Source organism: Crocuta crocuta, unplaced genomic scaffold (genome assembly GCF_008692635.1).
Source record: "Crocuta crocuta isolate KB4526 unplaced genomic scaffold, BGI_CrCroc_1.0 scaffold143, whole genome shotgun sequence".
Classification (NCBI taxonomy): Eukaryota; Metazoa; Chordata; class Mammalia; order Carnivora; family Hyaenidae; genus Crocuta; species Crocuta crocuta.
Window position 1 is genome coordinate 684062 of NW_027529175.1, and position 19255 is coordinate 703316.

At 41.3% G+C, this 19255-nt stretch overlaps 1 protein-coding gene across 1 annotated transcript in view; it reads left to right on the forward strand.

Annotated features, from left to right (window-relative positions):
* The first annotated feature begins 5292 nt into the window (after positions 1 to 5292).
* The window catches only part of GRAP2 (GRB2 related adaptor protein 2), a 63408-nt gene continuing 49445 nt past the window's right edge, over positions 5293 to 19255 (forward strand). Inside the window, exon 1 of the mRNA XM_077757918.1 lies at positions 5293 to 5526. The gene's annotated coding sequence lies outside the window, so the exon portion shown is untranslated. The remainder of the gene's footprint in view (positions 5527 to 19255) is intronic.

Consider the following 19255-nt stretch of genomic DNA (forward strand, 5'->3'; position numbering starts at 1 on the left):
GAGTCCAATGCTGCCTGAGTTTACAGGCTAGTGGAGGTGACAGGCACCATCACAGAGGATTGTGACAAGATATGTATCTGGTAATAAGAGAGGAGAGAGCATCTAATTCTGTCAAGGCGTATTCAAGGGCAGATTTCACAGAAGACTTTGCATCAGAATCTTAAAGGATGACAGGGAGTTCACTGGATAGACAAAGTGGAGGAGCCCATTAGAGGCAAAAGACACATCATGTGTAAAGACTTGAAAGCTGAGAGAGCCTATTATCTTGGTAAAACTACAGGTGCTGTAGTTTCTATGACTGTTTCAAAGGCTATTCATGGAACAGCAGAAGAAGATGAAGTGGCAGTGGAAAGTCAGGTCACGAAAGACCTTGTCCAGACTGCTAGGTGAACCTGGTAGGCGTTGAAAATATAATCAAGCCCACGTTTTAAAAGACTATGTCAACATTCCACCAGGGTGGAGGGAAAAGACTTAGACAATAGCAAAATTCTTCACAGATGATAGAGCATTTGTTTTTAGCTACTGCTTCAATCATAATTATTATTTTAACAGATCTCATGATCAATACTGACGTGTAGGTAGGTTATTATAAAGTGATAGGAGATGTGAAAGAAGCTGGTGTGTTTGTAATATTGCTTAGCTGGCTATCATTTAGAGGAGTGGGGATAGTAGCCCAAGGGAAATTATAAAGGTAGCCTAGAAACAGATCATTCAGGGCCTTGAATGCCATGCTAAGCTGTTATCCTATAAAACAGTGGGGCACAAACAAGTATTTTATATAGTGAGTTATAGTTTGTGAAGATTTTTTTCTAGGCACATCTTACATAAACTTCAAAGGAACCCTGAAAAGTAGGTGTAATTATTCCATTTTACAAATGAGGAAGCTGGGTTTGGGGAACAGGCATTCATTCTACATTATTGAGCACCTGCTAAGGGCCAGGCACGATGTTGAGCTATGGGAATACAAAGAAGTAATAGTCTAATTAAAAAGACAAAAATAAATTAGCAATTATAATAAGTTGCTGTGATAAAAATGTTTTGGGAGTAAAAAGAGGATTTGTCTAAATCTACATAATTAGAGAAGTCTTCCTGGAAGAGGTGAACTTGAGCTGAGTTTGAAGGAACAAATTGGTTACACAAATTGCCCAGAGATAGTCACCTAGCAAACTATTTGGTTGAACTTGACCCAAATTTTCAGTGGCCAATTCTATGCCCTCTCCTCTACCCCAAGGACTAATTTTTGGTCTTGTGATGTTGAGCTCCATTGACATTCGTTTTTTTTTTTTAAGACATTATTTTTAAGTAATCTCTACACCCAATGTGGGGCTCGAACTTACAACCCTGAGATCAAGAGCCCCATGCTCCACTAAATAAGCCAGCCAAGTGCCCCTCCATTAACATTCTCAGTCACAATTCTACCTTGTAGTTTGAAAAGGTTGGAGATCCCGGTTTTTCCTTTTTAAACCCACTCATTTCCTCCTTTTAAAATGGATCTCTGGGTGTGTTTGAAAGGGAGTTGATTAGGCTCAGCAAAACTGTAAAGTGTTCCCTACCTAGTGGAATTAACTTCATTAAAGTGACATAATGTGAGAGGTCCTTCTCTGCTTTCTTCCATTTGGGGGCACCATAATTTAGGTGCAATACTGTAGCACTCACCAAATACCTGGTTTTACAATAATAACTTGATGTGTTTTTTTCCCCTTGAACTTGGAGTTTTGTAAAAGTGAACTAAGTTTTCTTCACTTGGTTTCTAGGATATCCTTGCTCCTCATCTCCTTGGCTGGTTCCTTCTCATTTCTCTGACCTCTCAACTTTGAAACGGTCTGTTCTCTCTCAGTATTCATTCCCTGGGTGATTTTATCCAGTTTCATAAATTTAAATTACATTCTATCTCTCTCAACGACTCTCAAGTTTTTATCTCCAGCTCTAACCTCTCCTGACCTCTAGACTCACATCTATCTTGACATCTTCACTGGTATTTCTCATAGACATCTCAAACCTAATATGTCCACAACCAAACTTCTAATCCTCCAAGCCCTTGTTCCCTCATCTCAGTAATGACACATCCTTGCTTCTACTAGCTTCTCAGGCCACGAACCTTGAAGTCATCGTCGACACCCCTCTTTGTCTCTCAGACTTCGCATCTGATCATCAGCTAACCTTTAAATGCAGGGCGGCCACCAAGTCTGGGTCATAGGAGGTTGGGAGGTGATAAATGATTTGTCAATACCACGTTCTAATTCACAATAAAACACCAATATTTATGTTTCCAGACTTTGTGGTCACCCTGTGTATTCAGAATCCAGTCATTTCCCACCACTTCCACTTTCTACCACCCGTCCTAAGTTGCCGCTTCCCTTGCCAGGACTTTTGCGGTAGCTTCCTACCTGGGCTCCCTGCTTCCGCTTTTGCCCCCTGACTACTTCATCTCAACACAACAATCGGAGCGATCCTTCTAAAACCTAAAACCCAAATTAGATCATGTAACTCCCCAGTTCAAAATCTTCCATTGGCTCCTGTTTGACTCAGAATAAGACCCCAACCAGCAGCACCGTCTGTGTTCTGGCTCCTGAGCTCTATCTGACCTCCATCCTGACTCCTCTCCTCCTCACTCGTATCAAGCTTGCTCCCACCACTAGCATTGCACTTGGCGGTCCCTGTTCCTGCAAACGCTATTTCCCCAGGGAGCCATCAGCATGGCTCCCTCACTTTGTTCTGGACTTAGCTCAAATGTCCTTTGATCTCCCAATAAAATTGCAACACCCCCCCCACCTCAGCTACACTTTCTCTAACTCTTGCCTCATTTTATGATTCTCTGTAGTAGTACAACCATCTGACATGTGTGATTATTTCTCTCTCTGCCAGAAGGTAAGATCCAGGAGGGCAAGGACTATGTTTGATTCCCTGCTATACCCCCAGCACTTAGAACAGGCCTAATGCAGAGTAGGTATTCAAACATTATTTCCCGAAGAAATGGAAAGAGAATGTCAGAATCTGTACTATTGAATGAGAAGTACACCCTTTTCCATAAAGGTAAATGAGACATAATCATGTACAAGAAATTCTGGATATCCACAATGACCCCTTGAGAGGAACTGCTGAAAATTTTTTAAATGAATATGGTTTTAAAAGAAAATTTCTCTATTACAGAGAAGGCCAGATTTCACATATTCTAGAATCCTCCCAATTTTGCTGATATTTTTGGAATGTCCCAGGATGGTGAGGACTGAAATGCCGGCATTCTCACATTAGAGTCTTTATTCTCAGCTTCCGCCTTTGCACTCACTCAATTACAGAGCATCCAGGAAATAGACCCGTCGAGTGGCCTCACTCCCCTGTCAATATGCTCTATAACATGTCTGTTGATCACTACTTACTGCTGAAATAACTTCTCTTTTTTTTTTTTTTTTTTTGAGATTGTCCTGTTCTGCATTCTGCCCCACGCTAATAAGGGGAGGGGTTCGATTCTGCTCCCTGAGGGGTAGTACCCTGTGGAAAAGCAGTTTCCTCATTAGGGTGCAAGCTGAAAACACCATGATACTTCCTATAGAACATTACTTATCTTTTCTCCTTCCTTCCCACTCCCACCGTTCAGCCACTTCAAAACCATTGACTTGGGATAGGACTGTGGCCAGAAGATTTCAGTGTCTGAAAATTGGCTCTGAGGCTACTGAGTATAATGATGGAATCCAAGAAGGTCCTTAGACCGTGAAGACTGAAGAACACTAAGGCCAACACTGAGATGTTTATTGTTCTAAAGTCTGTGACCTGTTGTTACCTTTAAAATTCTATCTTTATAACCTGTGGAAATAGTAGGAACCCTGATCAGACACAACTTGCATTATTTAACAAACTTGCATTAACAAAAAGAAAATCCTGGATAAAGGAGTTGGAAGTAGCAAATGACTTCCTTTAACTCATTCAATAAATATTTATTGAGCACCTACTGTGACCAGAGTATGCTGATGATTCCAAACCAGATTCTTCTTTTCTATTTCAATAAAATTCCCGAGCAATTATAACCAAGGAGATATCCCCCCTCCCAAAACAGGAAATTTTGAACAAGATTTAGGTACAAGGGGGCGAAAAGATAAAAGAGGATATCGTCTCATAATGTAGCATGAGTTTAAATTTTAGAACTCCAAACTGAGCCTTTTTAAAAAATTTTTTTACATTTATTTTTATTTTTGAGAGAGAGAGACAGAGTATGAGTGGAGAGGGGCAGAGAGAGAGGGAGACACAGGCTCCGAAGCTGTCAGCACAGAGCCCAACGCGGAACTCAAACTCACAAACTGCAAGATCATGACCTGAGCCGAAGTCATGCTCAACCGACTGAGCCACCCAGGCGCCCCCAAACTGAGTCTTATATGATCCCCTCCTTCTTAGCCTTCAAGGATTTCATGCAAGGAAGATCCTGTGAGCCAACATTTCCCTCTTTCTCTTAGACCTAGTCCCCAAACTCTGCCTCGTGACACTTAGCAGTGTCCTTTATTTTTGTGCAAAGATGCAGCATTGGCAATCAATTTTCTAGCAAGAGCGAAGAGAGGAAGAGGCCTTCACAAGCTTTGGTATAGGAGCCTACTGGGGGGGAGGGTTGGTTGGGTTTTTTTATTTTTTGTTTTTTTTTTGTTTTTTTTACAAAGTTTAAGGTTAGAACAAAGGAAGCTGAAGGTAACAAAAACCTTAGGTCAGTGAAAAATCTTCAAATCCTAGAAATCCTTTAGCCCCAACCAACTGAGGAGAAAGGGAAATCCCGAAAATCTAAGTAACCAGTCCCAGCTTGTGCCTGACTGGGAAAACTGGGGTTAGAACTAATCCTGGCTCAAAGCTTCTTCTTTTTCTTTCTTTCTTTTTTTTTTTTTTCCCATTAAGGGTAATGTTATGGACTAAGAATAACATTATAGGCTGAGTGTACTAAGAAAGCATTTTCTCTGGGATTTTAACTTTGTGAGTGGTATTAAATAAGTTCCCCCCAAGAAGCTCTGGTTTTTCTCTGGATTCTTCAATGTTCTGGGAGAAAATGAGAGTTTTCCTTCAGAGCGGCAACAGCTTTGTTGATGGATCACGTCTAGGATTAGAAATGTTCTTATGTGAACATAATCGTTCAGGGGGGAAATTGTTAAAATTGAAACCAAGCATAAAGAAGCAAAAGTGTTTCAGAGAGCCTCCTGCATTTTAGTTCAACTCTGGCAGCAAGAAAACAAAACCACATAATCTAAGGCTCACGCCCAACTCTCTGAAGCCCTGTATCTGCCAGTTCCTGTGTGGTTTGCCTACAGACTACAGGGCTAACGGGGGGTAGTTTGGAGGAGAGAGTAAGAAATAAGACAGGAGGAGGCACTATTAATGGATCTGTGAGCTGGTACCCTGTTTTAGTGCGGTCCTTGGACGACAGCACAAGGTGGATCTGTACTCTGACATGCAGTAATTTTGATGTTTGACTTCGCCTTCCTTCTTGCAAGAGAGGATTCTATTAACTTGGTGTCAAAGCCAAGGCATAGACCCAGCCTGTTCTCTTCAAAAAAGGTATGTCATTATACAACATCGGGATGTATACTCTAGAGATCTTGAACAGTTGTATAATTTGCAGAATGTTCTCCACAAGTCAAATCGAATTAAAAGGAATCCCATGGGCTCTCTGAATATTGCTTTTTCATATTTGGGTCCATCAGCGGAGGTCTGTAAATCTTTCGCCTTAACAATGCTTGTGGTGATGGGGTTCGATTTCCAGCAAAGGAACTCGTTCCTTACGTAGCCCAGCACACAAAATTCTCCACTAACTGGCTTCTGAGCCACCCCAGGGAGAGACTTGAGACCCATTACAGAGGTGAAATCCTCCCTCTCCACAGTCAGCATTTAATCCCCGTTGAGGGTGGGGATGACGGGCTAGGCAGCAATGAAGTGAACATTGGCGCTGTGGGGCCAGGATTGCTGCCTTACATTTCTCCTTCTGTTAGCATTCGTGTTCCCTTTACAAAGAACACCGCTTTGGATTTCTTTACAAAAAGAAAACTTCACAACGAAATAGGTTTTGAGAGAGTATTGTCTATCCTTGTCTCTTTATTGATAATTAGTGCTGTGTTTTTAGGATGGTGTCCAGTTCAGGCAATGAGTCTGAAGACAAACTCCTTTGTGTTCTCTGTCCCAACTGCTCCTGAATGTGAGGGTTGAGTATACACACCAAAGGTCCCACTAACTTAAAAATACCGTGTTTACATGCCTGGAATGAGGCCTTGTTAATAGTGTATGTACACGTAACTTAATCTGCACGGTACTGAAAATACACATCCCTAAATAAATTAAGAGGGAAATGTTTAGGGTCTAAATATCCAGTGGAAAAGATTGCATGTGCTCATGTGATGTTGTCTGAGGGTGGGAATCCTCAGGTCAAAGCATCTTTCGTTCTATACACTGCATTTATCAGCGACTGATTAGTTCTTTAATGGGTTCACCTTTTTTTTCTTTCTTATTTTTGGTTTCAGAAAGAACATTTAATATAAGTAGATTCTGCTTCTAAGTAGACCCAATATTGTTTCTAAAACTTCATGGTTATAATATAATTTTAAAGCAAACCTCTTTACAAAAAGATCTACTCTTAAAGAATACCATGTAAATAGAGAACCATCTAAGTGCATTTAAATTTTAAGTTTGAAAAATGACTATTTGTACTCTTTTCAAGAACTTTGTTTTTTGTAGAGAGAGGCCTGTGTCATTGAATAAAACTACCTTCTTAGACTGGACTTGGAGGGTCTATCATATAGTAAACAGTTATCTTATTTCCCTAAATTGTGATAGGTTTTATTTTTTTGAAATGACGTTACTGACGCAGTAATGGGGAGGGAAGCTATCGATTTGCTCAATATCAATATGAGTATTATCTCCATTGTTTACATAATATCCTTCTGAATATATTCCACATCTTATGTCCTGATGAAAATTCCTTTCATTCTTTAATTCAGTTGCTCTACGCCTACCTCATAAGGATACCATAAGAATGAATGAGCTTGCACAGATGTGAAGTGCCTTAGGAAAAAGGCACTATGAAAATGCAAAATTATATCATTATTAATTATTTCTTTGAATCTTGATCATTTTCTTTCCATTTTTATATAAAATATATCTCGCTTACTGTCTGGAGCCGTCTCTTTTAGAACCACTGCCTTCTGGAAGAGTCGAAGTTGATCTCAATTCCCACAAATTTATTGATTCTCAGAGAATAACACCTGCTGGTGTTGGGGTCTTGTGGGGCTCATGCCTAAACTTGAGCAGAACTTGCCTCTTTTCCTGGATCAAGAAAAAGCTACAATTGTTCATGAATGTGTCATTAAGTGCGTTTCCATCAGGAATTCTTAAACAAATAACAGTTGCTGCTGGATTCGTCCTAGGGATAGATTCTTCATTTTCATACCCTCCTAAAGCAAATTCAAAATTTGGTCAAGAATCTTTGAGACCTAAGTTATTTGAATCAAAAGATGAGGTTGATTGCCCCTCCTCCACTTTGTCCATTTCAACTATTTGCTAAAGCGTATTTTGATCTGTAAAGGAACAACACAGCCTTATGTGTCTCCATCTTTCTTTCTTTCTTTCTTTCTTTCTTTCTTTCTTTCTTTCTTTCTTTCTTTCTTTCTTTCTTTCTTTCTTTCTTCTTGCCTGCCACTTTAAAATTTTCAGGAACAAAATAAATTTAACAAGTAAGCATTTACAAACACGTATTGGGCATTTGCTATGTATCAGGCCCTGTATTAGGCACTGAGCTCTCTTCAACAATGTTAATATTAGGTTTCAAGAAGCTTGAGCCAATAGACATTCAGTAAGCAATTTTTAAAACCAGTTTTATTTTTAAATATGCATTCACAGACAAACATTATAGAGAATGAAAAGAAATCATTATTAAGTACAGGAAGATAAAAGTCTTATATGCTCTCCATAGAAGATGGAAGACATTTTATGAAGAATGTGAGGAAAATTGTCCAAACATAAAGAAAAGTTGAAATATTAGTACAATGAATACCTCTATACTCGCCTGCTAGGCTCACCAACTGCTATCTTTTTGCCATATTTGTTCCAACTTTTTGTATTTCTTTCTGAACTACTTGCAAGCTACGAACAAAATGACACTTTGCTCCTAAATAAGTGGGTACACATCTAAGAATAGGGACATTCTCCTATATAACCACAATACCAACATTATACCTAAGCAGATGAATACTAATCCTTTAATATTATCTAATATTAAGACCATTTCTAACCTTCACCATCTGACCTCCAAACACCTTCTGTACCTTTAAAAATAAAGTAGGATCTAATTTTTATAAAGAAAAGCACATTTTTTTGGCCTTTATGTCTTTTTATTTGATAGTTGAATTCTTTTTTTTTAAGAGTTGGGCCAGTTATCTTGTAGAATGTCCCACGTTCGGGATTTGTTGTTCCCTCATGATATTATTTAATTTACTCCTCTATTCCCACTATTTCTGTCCTGTAAACTCCAAGCTTTGACTAACACATTGATTAGATTTTGCTAAGCGGTTTTTACAGGGTGCGCCATATTGCATCTCATAATGCACGTAATACCACGTTGTCCCTCTATTTGTGATTCTCAGTTTGATAGCGGCTCAAGGTACTGATCTCACTCCCGGGAGCCCTTGTTGTAAAGGTACTTTCTCCACCTTTGCAATTAACAAGTTACCTTAGGGGGTGACATTTTGGCGCCAGGGTAGCACCTTATTTCCCAACAAATTTCACCTAATGGCTTTAGGTGATAATCCTTACCAAAATCCACTCTTCCACTGGGGGTCATATCCATGTTTCGTACACTTTGAAGAAGGATTAGACACACAAATTCATCATTTTTTTAAAAACTAGTTCTTTTTTTATTTTTTTATGTTTATTTTTGGCACACACACACACATACACACACACATGGCAAGCAGGGAAGGGGCACAGAGAGAAGGAGACACAGAATACGAAGCAGGCCCCATCCAGGCTCTGAACTGTCAGCACAGAGCCCAGCATGGGGCTCGAACTTGTGAACCTCGAGATCATGACCTGAGCCAAAGTCAGACGCTCAACCGACTGATCCACCCAGGTCCCCCCAAATTCATCATTTTTAGCAGCAATAGCAGCTATTATTGAGTGTATACATTCAGGTAATAACAGCTACCACAATAATAAGTAACATTTACTGGGTGCTTGCGCTGGGTTTGAGGCCAATCCTTCAGGTACTAACTGGACTATATGGGACAAGCTAGTCTTTCTGTGCCTTCATTTCATAAGCTATAAAATGAGAGTAATTGGGGCACCTGGGTGGTTCAGTCGGTTGGGTGGCTGACTTTGGCTCAGGTCATGATCTCACGGTTCATGGGTTCGAGCCCCGCAGTGGGCTCTGTGCTGACAGCTAGCTCAGAGCCTGGAGCCTGTTTTGGATTCTGTGTCTCCCTCTCTCTCTGACCCTCCCTTGCTCACGTTGCCTCTCTCTCTCTCTCACACACACTCAGAAATAAATAAAACATTTACAAAAATTTTTTAAATAAAATAAAGTGATAGTGATAATGTACCTATCTCATCATATTGTGTTGGAAACTAAATATAGTTGACTCTTGAACAACATGGGTTTGACTACATGGGTCCACTTAACACTTGGATTTTTTGAATAACTGCAGTACAGGACTGTACATGCATTTTCTTTTCCTTATGATTTTCTTAATAACATTTTCTCTAGCTTACTTCAGTGTAAGAAGACAGTGTATCATACATAGAACATGCAAAATCGGTGTTAATCGAGCATTCCTGTTATCGATAAGGCTGCTGGTCAACAGTAGTCCATCAGTAGCTACGTTCAGGGGGAGTCAAAAGTTAAACACAGATCTTCTTTTTTTTTTTAATGTTTATTTAACCATTTAAGAGAGAGAGAAAGTGCACACTAGCAGGGGAGGGACAGAGAGAGAGAGGGAGAGAGAGAATCCCAAGCAGGCTCCACGCTATCAGTGCAGAACCCAACGTGGGGCTCAAACCCATGAACTGTGAGATCATGACCTGAGCCAAAATCAAGAGTTGGACTTCAACCAACTGAGCCCCCCAGGCGCCCCTAAAAGTTATACACAGATTCTCAATTGTGTCCCAACTGGCTCATTGCTCAAGGAGCAACTGTAAATTATACACGTGAAGCCCCTAAAATGGTGTCTCTCTGAAGAAAGACATATGTAATGAGAAGTGACACAAATGGAACTGAATGGGAATCAGTAACAGGACCTTACACCACCACCGCTCAGGTTTTAAGTTGGTGTAAGTTGCTAAAAATCTGGGAGCCAAGATATATTTTAGGTTTTGTTCATCTGAATGATAGCACTACATTAAGCATAGATGAGGATTCTTATTGCATTTATATAGCCTAAGGCTCTGTTTGAGAAACTTTCGGCAAAAGATGCCACGAGGAACTGAAAAATATAGAACTTGAAGGAATAGGAAGGAAGCAAACAGAAAGGAATAATACAAGAGGGAAGTTATGATTCCGCAGAGCCGTGGGGCAGGAGATGATATTTTGATATACTCAAGAGGGGAAAAAACTCCCTCTTATTTTTCACATTTCTGTACTGTATAAGACTTTACCACTAAAACACAGGAGTATAGCCATTGTCAAATTTATAAAAGCTCCCGCTGGATTGCTTTATGGGATGATGGATGAGTCTTACAAGTAGGTAACTTCCCTGGTTGGTTATCTCATACTCTCAGGTAGTACAGAAATCAGTCTCCACTTCTGAACGATATAACTATATACAGAAGAGGCCTTACAAACCAGTATCTGTCACTACCCCTTCATCAGCATTACAAAAGGATTCCAGTGCTCCCTTCCACTCCCTCGATTGCCTTACAGAAAGCTCTCAAGTGTAATTTTCTAAAGCGAACTATGAATAAATGAGGGGAAAAAAATCCAACATTAATAATGTTTTTATGCACTTCGAACACAGTCATTGCTAAATTGGTTCTGCCTTTTTATGTTTTTTAATGAAAAGCAGCCTAATTGATCAATTGGTCATGAATAATACTTTTTCATTTGTTTTTCTCCGTACCACTCAGCCTTCCAGAACCACGGGCATAATGTGGCAGCCTGCAAATGGTTTATGATTTGGGTCTTTTGTCTAGTGCTTTATGGGAAAACACTGGAAGCAAACTGCTGAGAACTCAGTAGGAACTCAGTAAATAATAAGTATATAGTTCACTTGTTAAATATGGCTTTAAAGAAATCTCAGATAACCAGGAAGTATTGCTAAGTAAGTACACAGTGTGGGAAAAAAACAACCCTGGTTGATTTATAATTTGAAATTTCTAGTCGTGGGGGAGACTAGGTGGCTCAGTCAGTTAAGTGTCCATCTTTTGGTCTCGGCTCAGGTCGTGATCTCACAGCTCCCGAGTTCGAGCCCCATATTGGGCTCTGCACTGATGGTGCAAAGCCTGCCTGGGATTCTATCTCACCTTCTCTCTGCCCCTCCCCTGCTTGTGTTCTCTCTCTCTCTCTTTCTCTCTCTCTCTCTCTCAAAATAAATACATAAATTTAAAAAGAAAGAAAGTTTTATTCATCATTTTATAGGCTATAGGTTTTTAGTCCTTTATGGAGGAAAATGTGACGTCATATTAGCTTTCCTCCCCTGAATAGATTTATGCTCTAAAAACACGGATTATGGAATCTCTAAGGCTAGCAGGAAAATCTCAGCCATACATTAAATACATGAATACAGTCAAATTTTAATACATCAAGCTTTGAAGTTGATCACAAATAGGTTGATATCCATAGCACATAGATTCTTACTGGCAATGGTGAGATAGGGTCTGGAGGAGAGTGTCAGCCACACATTTAGAAACTGATGGAAGCCAGAGAAACTCCCCAGGGAGATTTTTTTTTTTAAAAAAGGGTGTCTAGCACTCATGCCTATGCAATTTTATACAAAATTTCTAGTGGTTCATGAATTCCCCTGGAGTCTACCCATATATCCTTGACAGGAAAAAATTTCCTTTATCTGAAGTTATTTTACCCTGAGCCCTGTAAAGCCTTTAAAAGGAGTGTGCACACGTTATCTCATTTGATCTTTGAGGCAGACACACCACATATTTTTACCTCCAGTGTTGCAGTGTGAGAAAAGCAAAGCTCTAGAATTTAAGTGACTTTCTCAAGGTCACTTTGCTAACATCCACCAAGACTTAAGACCAAGGCTTTGAAGTTGATACTCAGGGCTCCTTGTACAACACTAGTCCAGGCATGGCATTCTGGAGACACAGGAACCCTTCTGGAAATCTGAATGTCAGCTCTCCTGGAAACTACCTTCGTGACTCTAACCATGACCTTGTAATCTCTCTGGGCCTCAGTTTCCTTCTCGGTCAAGGGAGAGGTTAGACCATGTGCTCTGAAATCCTTTTGGTTCTTTTGCAAACTACTTAACCCCCCTGGGTCTGAGAACAGAGGGAAATGACCTTTTCTGCCATAGATGGCAAGAACTTTGACCCTTCTCTGGAGGTCATAAAAGCTGGTGTCCAGTCCATGATGGGTTCCGATGCAGGGTCCAAATCTTGTTAGAAGCTATAGACATAATAGTGCTTTTGTGGGCTGCTCGCTCATTGTTCGGCTGGTTGCTTCATTTTCCTGCAGGGCTGACTGCCTCACAGCGAATTTGCTCTCTGGGCTCGGCATCAGACAGACATACCCCGATTATTTATTAGCCCTCTTGGGTAGTTCAGAGTATAATATGGAAATAAATAATGATGATGGACTTATTTGGGGCTGATAAACCTTATCCTTCTATAAAGGTTATTCCTCTTGAAAGACCTAAGCCTTCCATCTGATTTTTCATTATTAAGAGTTATTTCCTTTAACGTCTCTGAAATGTGCTTGGAAATTGGAGACTCATAAGAGGCCTGCAGCGCTGAATGCAGAAGCCCTGAAAGTAGAAAGGATGTGACCGAGCCCTTTACTTGGGGAGGCATCTGGAGAATCTTTGGGTCAGTGTAATTAGGGCAAATTCGTGTTAGCATTTGTTTCAGATTTATTAAAAAAAAAATGTCCGTTGCATATGCTGCCAAGGACACCAAATCTGGGACGTAGTCCCAGCTTCATTCTGAGTCTCTCTGGGAAGCTAAAACAAACAGAAAATTCCCATGCTCCATGTGTCTGTTGCCAAACAGACCTTCAGAACCAAAGGTCTGCTCTGCATGGCAGGAAGTGCCCTGATCTTGGCCTTTGGATGAGTCTGAGCCAAGAACGAGTCTGAGTATGGACAGGCTGGCTACCTCCGCCATCAAGAAGATTGCCACAAATCTGTATTTGTGATGAATAGCCAGAGAGATGAAATTGGGGGCCCTGTTTCTCAGTCCTTCTGCTTTTTGAATCTTCTAAATAAACTTCAGGCTGGCGAATAGAGTTCTAGCACCTTCTTACCGAGAAGTGTATAGTTTGCTCAACACCATGTCAGGTCATTGACTGTGGGAAGAAACACTATCCAGTGATGAGAGCCACCTGCCCTTCGCTCCCATGTTCTGTGACTTTGCCTCAGCCTTGCGGATGACTGCTGTGCTCCATTCCTTCCTCTGTTCTTGAGTGAAACCATATCATTCTCTAACCTGCTACACAGGACACTTAGGGAGCGACATGCATTGTTACCCCGAAAGCACTTCTATATCTTTGACATAATGTAAATATGTGATATCTCATATCTCGTTTACAAAATGTATAACATGGTGCTTTCTTATTTAGCCAAACTCATTTTGTGGCATTTCTATCTCTTAGACCAATATTGTTAAATAGACTACTAATTCACTTCATCAACTAGATACCGTATGATGCTGTGATTTGACACTGTTACCTTGTAAATATCCAAACAAACAAAGAAGAAGAAAGTGTGAAGTCAAAAAAAATCCCCTAGCTGGACAGCGATTCCTAAGACCTGGAGCAAGGCAAATGGAGTGCTTAGGTAGTAAACTGTGTGGTTTTTTCCAGCACAGATACACAGTTTTTATTTTTAAATGCAAGATGTAAAGGGCCGCCTGGGTGGCTCACTGGGGTAAGCATCTGACTCTTCATTTAAGCATCTAACTCTCTACTTAGTCTCAGGTCATGATCTCACAGTTGTGAGATCAAGCCTGGGTGGGGCTCCGTGCTGGGCATGGAGCCTGCTTAAGATTCTCTCTCTCCCTCTCTGTCTGCCCCTCCCCTGCCTGCGCAAGTGCACACACACTCTCTCTCTCTCTCTCAAAAAATAAATGACTACATAAGTAAAGTCTATTAAAATGCAAGATGTAGGGGAAAGTATGATTTACTACCCAGCCAACTTTGTCAGCTCAAATTATTTCATAAAGTGAAGGGTCAATTAGGTGCTATTATCATCAAGAGAGCAAGCTGTAATGCTCCGTCATATAGATGCTATAAAAAATTACCTGTCTGCTTACCTTAATTCATCTTTGGGCTACCGTCCGCAGTCATCCCCCCCAGTCTCTAATTCACGATACCCAGATGTACCGAGAACATTTAGGGTAATAAAAACAAAACGAAATGGTTCCTTTCCCCTAAGGAATATACAAGCTGTTAGGAAAACTGGACAAATGAAAACCGCAGCGCCCAGCTCGTGCCGAGGAGATAACAGAGCAAGTGGGGCAAGGAGGGCTTTGTGGAAAGGGCTTCCTGGAGGAGGTGCACCCGCAGGAGAGGGAGGTGATTTGATGACGAGGCCTAAATGCATGCACACATTTGCATCCTTCACAGAAATCAGAGGAGGAATAGGGTCTTCTTCGCTGATGACCCATTTATTTTATCCATTTATTTCTATTAAATGACAAGAGCTGAGACGGCTCTCATGGTGTTTTTTTTCCTTGAGGAGCCAGAAATTATATTTCTGCCACTAGAAACTGTGCCTTAGGCTTTTTTTCCCAGGTAGCTTGCTCTTCTCTCACTTCCAGTTTTATCCCTAAATCTTCTTCAAGCACTGATATCCTTGGTTCTTTTATTTAACTCCTCTCCTATGATGGGATTTTGCACCCTGTCATCATTTTAAGTGCTCACCTCTGACGGACTCCAGTTGAAGGTCCCGCCTAGATCACGGTGCCCCGACTGGGACAGAGCTCTCCAGGAGCCCTCTGGCAAATGCAGAACACCACAGAGTCATTGCCTCCCTTGCTCTAGACCTTATGTTTCTATTAACATGGCCCAAGATTGCTTTAGCCTTTCTGGCACTTGTGTCACACTGCTGACTCATATTGAAATTGTGGTCAACTAAAACCCATGAGTTCCCATGCGTTACTATTAAGCCAGATCTTCTCTATTCTGTACTTATGCTATTGATTACACACACACACACACACACACACACACACACACACACACACACCTAGGCACAGAGGTTTAAATGTAAAGACATTTATTCCTGTCATACTAAGTTATATCGATAACAACCTATCAAAATATTTCAGGGGTGCCTGGGTGGCTCATTGGTTAAGTGACAGACTCTTGATTTTGGCTCGGGTCATGATCTCACGATTTATGGGATCAAGCCTCACAGCAGCACTATCAGTGCAGAGCCTGCCTGGGATTCTCCCACTCTCTGCCCCTTCCCTGCTCCTGCTCTAGCTCTCTCTCTCTCTCTCTCTCTCAAAATAAATAAGTAAACATTGAAAACTTATTTCAGAGCTAGCAAGTTAGTACTGCCTCCCAGGAGGTATTTGTCTGTTGCTGAGGGCGTGGCTAGTCTCATGCTGGACCCCACTCCCCCACCCCCCCCAACAGTTCTCAAAAAGGATTGGGACTTTATTGTCTCCGTCCTATCAGTGACTTGTCTGCAACCCTGGACAAATCTACATCTTTAGACAAACAAGTGACCCTCAATCTTCCTGACTATAAAATAGGAACAATTGTGAACAGCCATTTCCTTCCCAAGGATATGCAATAATGAGTCAGATGTCTGCAAAACTCTAAGTAAAAGTTCCTTAGAGGCAGTATTATGTGAGAGGAGGAAAATGTTATTCCAGGCACTCAGCGGCCTTTGGAAGATTTGATTATGCTTACCACTGTACGGTATGGTAAATAACATGCATTGCAACTGTTTTAAACCTGTGGCTTAGCGATCTGATTTGGGGTTATAGTAACATCTTGTGATGTCAGTACAATTTCAGTGCACAATTATTTGTGATTTGAGTAAACATGATAAGGTATATCTGTTTCACTGCAAGGCTTGAGTTAAAGTGATTCTTCTCTCTCCATCCCCTCCCCCACCTGCATCCTCACCCCAACCTCTTCCGTTAGTAAAATAAGGACTTCAAAGACCTTGAAGTTTAGGTTTCTGTCAGACCTTTGGAAACCCCTAAAAGTCTTACCAGACTAGCTTAGCAGATCATAGGTTTTCTTTCCCGGCCAAAGCAGAGAACTCACAACAACTTGTGTAACATTTCTAATTTCCAGCTAATCGAAATGTTGCATTTCAAAACTCACACTTGTGAGCAGTTTTTTTTTTTCTTTCTTATAGAAAGGTGCAGGGAACATCCACATTTTCCTAATCTGTCACTCTAATGGAAATTTTAATGTTGCACTCATGACCTTGTAATCATTAAGATTCGAAGAGTCCCTCCCCTCCCCCTCCCTGGTGATTTTGATCTATGGTCTTGCTATCAACTATTCAACTGCCAGTGTTGATTACTACCTAGGAGCCTGTTTGAAATGAGGATCTCAGACCCTGCCTCAAACCTAATGAATTGCAATCTGAATTTTTAAAAAAATCCCCCTGGTAATTCTTATGCACAATAAAATACGAGAGAAACTGACTTAGGGCGCAGGGTTTTCACTCCACTTTACCCAGCATCCATCCTGTATCATAATACAGTTATAAAGTTGCACTTCATGTTGATTAAGAGTTTAGAGTAGTTAGTTAAAATTTTACCAGATTTAAATATTTTACATACACCCAGCTGTTTCTCAAAGTGTATATAACTGGGTTTAAAATACTCTTGACTTTCTGAATTCTTGTTAAACAGGGGTTCTCAACAGAGAGCTGTTTGACATCCGCTCCATGCCGGGGACATCTGGCGATTCCTGGAGACATTTTTGATTGTCATAATTTGGGGTGGGGGCTGTTACCAGCGTCTGGTGGGTGGAGGCCAGCAACGCTACTAAGGACCCTACAGTGCACAGGATGTCCCCCACAGCAAGGATTTAACCAGCCCCAAACCTCAATAGTAATGAATGTTGAGATAACTTGTTACAGAGGCATATAGTTTGTAGGGAAAGATTCAGATGTACAACCATACATTATAGAACTCCACAGGAAAATGGAGCCTTGTGGCATGTCATGCCATGACCAAAGAACAGATAGGCTGGCGGTGGCCTGAATGACAATGACAGGGACATGGGGGGAAGGGAGTAAAGGATCCAGCCACAGATGAAAGGAGACATCTAGGACACACGGTCGCCCGTGCTCTTTGCACAAGGACAGTCAGCTTTAGGGCACAGGAATGGGGTTCAGAGGCTGGATGCCAGATATGAGCTGGGGGGAGGTGTGGGCTGGAGAGACATAAAGCTTCAGCCCTAGAGTGGATACTAGATATGATCCCCAAATCATGTTAGGCCTGGAAAACAAGAAAGGATTTCGGGTGTTAGCCTCGGAGCACACAGTGGATTTCAGGTAAATCCAGTAAAACAAGGACTTAGGAGCAAGACAAAATCCCATTCTCTAGAATTGGGACACCTCTGAGCCAGGGCAGCAGCAGCGGGTGACCTGATGCAGAGTTAGCCAAGCGTTCAGCCACCGTGAGCTTCTTAAATCCCTCCCAACCGAGAAAAGGCTTAGTGCCGAGTCTACAGTATGGTTGACTTGCAAGAAGGGGTCAAGTGCTTCCAGCCATGGAGAAACGTAGGCAAGAATCTAGCCAAGTCCTGACCCCAGCTGGAGAAAAATCATGGGATAAAAACCAGAATAGACCTTACAAGGTCCTTGCGGTCATTTCCCTGCTGCACTGCACCTAAATCATTTCAGAAAGATTATCTACTCTTCAACTGTAAAATTTCCAGAGGGAGATTGCTTAAAGATTGCGTTGATACCTTATAATCCATCTCAGTCAAACCTTCTTCCCCATGCCTACTCTCGAATCCCCTTCCTGGGATATAAATTGGCTTTCTTTCATCCCACCAGGGTGGCTAATGTGCTTTCTAACATTCAGTAGACTGAACAACCCAAACGACCTCCAGAATGGCCATACCCAGCCTTCTCTTTCCTAGGACAAAGAATCTCCATTGCATTAGCACGGCCCACCCCATAAGATCCTCTCCCCCAACCTCTTAATCCCTTTGATATTATCTGGAATCCTCTCCAAGTCCTGCCTGCTTGTGATAGTCACCACCAAAATGTACACTGTGTGCTGACTGCCCTTTTGACAATGGAAAGCAAAGAAGAGAGAATCTCAAAGATGCACATGGTTTGGTTGGTTTTGATTAGCCTCTTTTGTCTTTCGAAGGAGTTGTTCTTTGCTGAGTTCAGAGTCCAGCTGGAGTGCTAGTCCTTAGGCCAAGTTCCATTGTGACATTTTGGTTGTTCTGCAAATACTTTCACTGTGACCCTCACCTAAGGACAATAGAGTACGCTATCATATAAAATAGCTCTGATGTGAATTTAGCTGTGAATAAAACTGGGATAAGTGTTCAGTTCCAGAGAAGGCATTATACTGCCGTGTAGATTTTGTTTCAAATGAGCTGCAACACAAAATTCTTTTCCACAGAAAGGGATTTATTCCACTGAATTCACTCACTTTGCTGCAACTGGATTAATTTCATTTCACATCATGCCTCTAAGTAGAAAAGTAAACTGATTTGCATCAGGCTAAATGGATATGTTGATGTACCCAAAGTCAGGAAGGCTCATTCCAACTAGATTACAACAATCATGGTGCCCTGGTTGTTTTAGCTTCTTCAAAGTAGTCGCAAAAGTGCGCTGCTTCGGTATGTGAAAGGCAGTGTATCAAGTCACCATACATGGAGATGTTGCAGAACGAGAGAAAACATAGGTGTGTCAAAAGAGATGAGCATTTCTCCCTTCCTCCCGGTTGAATTACTCTTTCACTCCTCAATGTTATAAAAAATGTTCATTGTATTCTGTACCCGTCTTCTAAAAGCCACCATTTTCTATTTTTGAGTTGTGCTGCTGGCACTGCTCAAGATACACACCCACCCCCAACCCGCGGGGGAACAGGTATTGACTCTGGGCTTGCTGGGTGCTCAGTCCTGGGCTAAGCACCA